A 6,956-nucleotide genomic window follows, 5' to 3' on the forward strand; every position below is an offset into this window, starting at 1 on the left:
CTTAACTAACTAAACTAATTTAAGGGGGTGGGGAAGCATCTGCTTTGTACAATTCTGGTGTTTTCTATGGCACAAAAAGGTTGACAGTGTTTTAATACTACAATAACACAGACAGCGTAATACAGACAGCGGCAACCTGACAGGGTTAGGTAAGTACCCTAACCCTCCACCCCTAGTGCCTAACCCCTAAACCTAATACTTACCGTCAGGATGTCAGCAGTCTGGATTCAGGAGCTGGGATTCTGACAGCTGTCAACCCGACCGCTGGGATGATGACCACATCCCAGTTTGCATGTTTCTGTCCTCCCTGGGACTGTGGTGAGTTCCTACTTTTGCGGCAGCAGTGAGTCTATTCATTTGTCCGTGAAGGATACAGACCAGAATGATTTGCTGACAAACTCTTCAGTGTACTGCAGAGCTTAGTTTAGAGTTAAGCACAATCAGCGCTTCATCTTGTAAGAGTACATTGAGCCTGTTAGCTGCCTTGTCCCCAACACTACACTGTTAAGTAATGTACAGTTAATTTGTGCTTCAGGTGGGGCAGAAGTGTTACAGTGGTGAGGGGTGCACACACCATTGCTGCTTTTAATTAAAAGCCTTTACATTTGAAAAGCTAGATCTGTTCACTTACAGTAATGTGACGGCAGTGTTCTGGAGCGCTAGATACAAAAGTGCTGAGATGGGAAGTGATTGTTCCAGTCTAAGCATTGTTAGTATACTGCACTGATAACCAGAATTGTTCTAGTAGTCAATGAAATATCAAATGACACCATTCACTCTCCTCCTATCCACATTATTGGGGGGGGCACATTTAAGTAAAATTTGCTTTGATTGCATTTCAGCTTCAGATTTTCATGATCACCTTCCCTTCTTCTGTTTCAGTCTACATTGGTAGCACACACACACTAGCTAATTGCCTAAAGTTAAGCTGGGTACACACTGCAGATATCTGCAGATGATGGTTGTTCATACACACTGAAGCACCATCTGTGTTATGTATGTTGGAGGGGGGTAGGTCACGCTGGCCGGGGGTGTGCCGCACTCCCCCGGCCGCCACTGCAAGTGTACGGGCAATCGGCTGACCGCATGTACACACAGCACCATGCCCCAATATATCTGCAGATATAATTGCCATCGGCTGTGCAGCACAGCCGACGCGATATGTCTGTGAACTTCGTCGTTCAGACATATTGCTGGTACACACTGGCCGACGGGCACCCGATATATTGGCCGATCAATTGATCGGACTATATATCTGCCAGTGTGTACCCAGCTTTAGTTGCACTTTTTGATAATCCACTTCTGTCTCTTTGGGCCATGACACGGAGGATATTTGGTTAAGATTTGATTTCTTTTAGTTAAGCGGATCAAGCTTTGCAATTGTGCAGAGTTTTTTTTTTTTTTTGTGTGTGTGTGTGTTTTTTATATGTAAACTACAGTCCTCATGTATTGAGGAAAAGTATGTTGGTAAACCGCTCCACTACAAAAAAAAAATACTATAGCTCCCTCCTGTATTGAGCTCTGTCAACAATTGAAAGTGCTAAGAGCTGTCTGCTTCATGTTTGTACCTGCACCCTGCTGAAGGTCACTTTTCCAGCAATGAGCAGGCACCGGAAAAGGGACCCAATTGTATAGACCTTAGCCGTGTTACATATGTAATTGGTCGCCCTGTTTCTTTTGTAGGCGAAGAGCAAAGTTCTTGGTAATTTTATTTGTTCTATTGAAGCAACACTATTCACTGATTCTAATAAAACAGTTACTTTGTAATGTTTAATAGACGTTCAAATAAACAAAATTCTGCTTTTTTTTTTTTTTCCCTTCTGATTACCTCCACATCAACACATGCAGAGCTGGATTAAGGCTTTGGGGTGCCCGGGGCACTCAAGACAGGGGGGCCCTAAGTCTAAAATTAAAATAATTCGTCATCAATCACTAGAGAGAATTACGGTACAATTCGGTGGTACATATTAATATTATATTTAGCATAAGTGGCAAGTGACTTACTGATAACCTAGATCTCCAACTCATTTAGCCAACTGAAACCATGCCACTTTTGTCGCATCATAGGTAACACTGCACGGTTGTTGCGTGCTGAACAGCGATGCGTTCCACCCACGGCACGCAAACCCCTGCGCACATGACCAGTGTGTGTTAACCAATGGGTGCTTAAGAGCGTTGCTATGCAACATGATAAATACACAATCTCTGTAAAGAAGCAGGGATAAGTGCTCAAAAAACCTGTATAATTCAGGCATATTTCTTAGACTCTCGTCCAGGGGGGTAGAATAAAATAGGGACTTGGCCACAGGTACACACCACCCCATCTCCAATTATTGTGTTAAAGTACAAGCTTATCACTTCTACCTATACCAGATAGTGTGTGTGTGTGTGTGTATATATATATATATATATATATATATATATATATGTATGTATGTGTGTGTATGTATATATATATATATATATCTCTTATATCACAGGGGCTCTGCACTCACCATAATAACTAATAATAATAATAATAATAAACAGTGGGGTTTTAGTTCATGAATTGATCAATGCATTTAAGCTTGCAGCCCATCGTCACGGGACCCTACTTTACTGCAAGTCCCTACTCTATTGCTCAGAATTATAACATGGACATAGCCATCACATTAGTGTTAAACTCAGGGTATGCTATCAAGGTTTAAAGCTCACAGCAACTTTGCTTTTAAATGTGAGACAGTTACCAAGCACACCTGTTGCAAAGCACCTAGGAAAACAGCTGACACAAGTTAGATAACTAGTTAATAGGGGTGCATGAGAAAATGTGATCACAAAAATGATTAATTATAAAAATTAATCATAATAAACAAAAAGCACTAATCCACGGCACTCACCATTCCTAGTTTTGGGGTGCAACATGGTATGTGACCACATTGTTTAAATAGAAATCACAGGGGCTCTGCACTCACCATAATAACAATAATAAACGGTGGGGTTTATTATGTTTAGTTTGTCCCATTACTTTTGGCCCCTTTAAAAAGTGGGAGGCACATATAGAAACCATTGTAATGCCTACACCGTTCACCTGATTTGGATGTAATTACCCTCAAATTAAATCTGAAAGTCTGCAGATAAAGCACATCTTTTTGTTTCATTTCAAAGCCATTGTGGTGGTGAATAGAGGCCAAAATATGAAAATTCTGTCAATGTCCCAATATTTATGCACCTGACTATATATACATACACATGCAAAGCTATAGGACCCAGTGCCTTTAAATAATTACACTTTATTTGGTAAAAAAGAAAAAAAATGTCCAATACTGTCTTGCTTTTTCTTTTATGATGCTGTAACACAATGCCACAGCCGCTTTCAGCTGCACCATGGCATGTTCCACCCTCTCTGTCTCCATATTTGGCTGTGTGTAGCGTGTCTGGCGCCCGCCCCCTCCTCCCATGTGTCGGCCTCTTCCCTGCAGCCTGCGTGCCATGTAGTCGCTGAGAGCCGCAGTCATCTCATTGGTCCACCGCTGGCCTGGCAACCCCGCACTACTCTGCAGCGTCGGAGGGGACTGTTATGGATGTTAGACAGCGGCTGCTACAGCACTGGCTGCGCCTGCGCTGTGGGTCGCGGGTACTGGTCTGATCAGTGGTGGGTGGCAGGGGCCCCTCCCCCCTTAATCCTGCCCTGCACACACGACTACATACCAAATACAGTATTGTGAAAGTATTTTGAGACTCGTGTATTTTACTAGATTTTTGCCATTATACAGCCGTTCTTTTCATCCTCCACTAGATGGCATATTTGTTTCATCTTCTGCACTAAATGTTGCTTGAATTTAATGGTACTTTTCTGGTTCTAAGGCCTACATAGCAACCAATGATTGAAAACAGGCTTAACCAAGGGTAGAAAAGGAGCGATAATTATTAAATGTGATTGAGCTTGCTGCATTGACTTCATCAATTTTGGCATATGGGACACTCCCTTTCTCCTTCTGGACGTCATTAAATATGTTCATTTATGCCTCTTTTTTTTTTTCTACTTAATTAAACTTTCTGAAATCCAGAGCTGCTTTTCATTGAAAAAATAGTAAGCTCTACACCACTGAGGCATTTGACTTAGAAGTCCAGCAAGAAGCTAGGACACTATATTATATTAACAGTTAAATATCCATAAACATTTAAATCAAGGAATTCATATACATATTTATTAATGTGTTTTATCTGTCAAAAGCTTAAATACAGAAGCAAAATAGTGTTAAAATTGGAAAATTGCAAGTAGCCCGAGAATGTCGTGTCCAGCACCTATTGTTGTTTGGCTTTAACATGGTTAAATGTGTCCTAGTTACAGTATAAAGTAAAGTTCAATGACCCTGCCTTATTTCCTGTGCTGTCAAACCTTCTCCTGTAAGAATAACTGTACTTTTATTTGCAGCATGATTTTTTTTGGCAGAACCATCACTTGTGATTTGCATAAATTTGTGACCTCCAGTGAAAGAAGTGAATGCTTGTCTCAGTGCCCTGATAACTGAAGTCTTAGATACCAACAGGTTTACCACTGTCTCAATGGTCCCACACATTCAATAAAGAGGACATGTTTCTGTTAGAGGTATCATGAAAAGCTTTAAGATGTTATGTACTAAACCACAGCATGCATCAATTTATCTTAACTGTCAATGCAAATACTTGATACCATTATACTGGATACACTCTGTGGTATGTACAGATAGCGCTAGATATATTTGCCCAGCCTCCTATATATTTTTTCCTTACAAGAAGACTGGGAAATGGCAAAATAGTACTGTATGTGTGTATGTATATGTAATATATTTATTTTGCTATCTACAGCTGTTAAATCTTCTGATTGCTGTTCTGTTCATTTGCAGGAACTCCTGAACCAGCAGCCATCTGCTCTGTCTGTTTATTCTCCTGAACCAACTGTTAGCATCTGGCCTCATGCCTTGCAGAAGTATTCACCCCCTTGGCTTTTTACCTTTTTTGTTTCATTACAACCTGTAATTTATTTTTTAAAAGTGAAATGAGAAAAATATATATAAAAAAAAATCTTCATAAATACAATTCTGAAAATTGGCATGTGCATATGTAATCACCCCCTTTGCAATGAAGCCCCTCAAAAGTTTTGGTGCAACCAATTACCTTCAGAAGTCACAATTAGTGAAATGAAGTCCACTTGTGTGAAATGTAAGTGTCACATGATCTGTCATTATAAACACATCTTTTCTGAAAGGCCCCAGAGGCTGCAACACCACTAAGCAAGAGGCATCACACCATGAAGACCAAGGAGCTCTCCAAACAAGTCAGGGACAAAGTTGTTGAGAAGTACAATTCTGGGTTGGGTTATAGAAAAAAAAAAAATCCAAATCTTTGATGATCTCCCGGAGCACCATCAAATCAATCATCAAATGGAAAGAACATGGTACCACAACAAACCTGTCAAGAGAGGGCTGCCCACCAAAACTCACAGAATGGGCAAGGAGGGCATTAATCAGAGAGGCAGCACAGAGACCAAAGGTAACCCTGAAGGAGCTGCAGAGTTCCACAGCAGAGACTGGGGTATCTGCATGTGAGCACAATAGGCCATACACTCCATAGAGCTGGGCCAGAAAAAAGCCATTAGTGATAAAAATAAGACAATATGAGTTTGCCAAAAGGCATGTGTTGGCAACTCCCCAAATGTATGGAGGAAGGTGCTCTGGTTGGATGAGACTAAAATTGAACTTTTCGGCCACCAAGGAAAACTCTCTGGTGCAAACCCAACACATCCCATCACCCCAAGAACACCATCCCCACAGTGAAACATGGTGGTGGCAGCATCATGCAGTGTGGATGTTTTTCAGCAGCAGGGAAACTGATTTGAGTTGAGGGAACGATGGATGGTGCTACATACAGGGATATTCTTGAGCAAAACCTGTTTGTCTGCCTGTGATTTGAGACTGGGACGGAGGTTCACCTTCCGGCAGGACATTGACCCGAAGCATACTGCTAAAGCAACACTCCAGTGGTTTAAGGGGAAACATTTAAATGTGTTGGAATGGCCTAGTCAAAGCCCAGATCTCAATCCAATTGAGAATCTTTGGTCAGACTTGAAGATTGCTGTTCACAAGTGGAAACCATCCAACGTGAAGGAGTTGGAGCAGTTTTGCCTTGAGGAATGGGCAAAAACCCCAGGGACAAGATGTGGCAAGCGACATGCAGCTGTAATTGCCGCAAAAGGTGGCTCGACGAAGTACTGACTTTAGGGGGGTGAATAGTTATGTATGCTGAAGTTTTTTGTTATGTTGTCCTAAATATTGTTTGAGTCACAATATAAAAAGAACCACAACTTCACAGTTGTAGGCATGTTCTGTGAATGAAATGATGCACATCTTCAAACAATCCATTTTAATTACCAGGTTGTGAGGCAACAAAACATGAAAAATGCAAAGGGGGACTTTTGCAAGGCACTGTTTGTGTGTGTGTATGTGTTTATATATATATATAATTTTTATTCTTGTATGCTTAAGATTTATAAACAGCATGATAACCGTTCTGACACTAGAAACAATGTTTTGTACGGACTTCTCATTTGGTGCGTTCCATTGCCTACATTGTTTTCAAAAGTGACCTGAAAACTTCTCTCTTTATTTAAGCAGAATTATAAACTCTGCTCTTACAATCTGTGTTTTAAGGGTATCCATGCTTGAGCACAGATGGCTTCAGTCAATTTGATTTAACTATCTTGACACAAGCATGGATATCCTTTAAAACATGGACTGTAATGAAGTTTCCCAAACTCCGCCATTAAAGTCTATCCGCTCTCTTCACACACTTAACTCCTGACCTTACTCCACATCTCTTCCCAGTTCACCTCCCACTACCTTGGAGAGTAAGCTCCAGAAAGTACGGCCCTCAATCCACATGGTCTCCCCCTGTACTATTCTGGTCTCCATTGTGCTCCCACTTGTAGTCAGTGACTG

This window comes from Taudactylus pleione, unplaced genomic scaffold (assembly GCF_031769625.1).
Source record: "Taudactylus pleione unplaced genomic scaffold, aTauple2 ptg000129l, whole genome shotgun sequence".
Taxonomy (NCBI): Eukaryota; Metazoa; Chordata; class Amphibia; order Anura; family Myobatrachidae; genus Taudactylus; species Taudactylus pleione.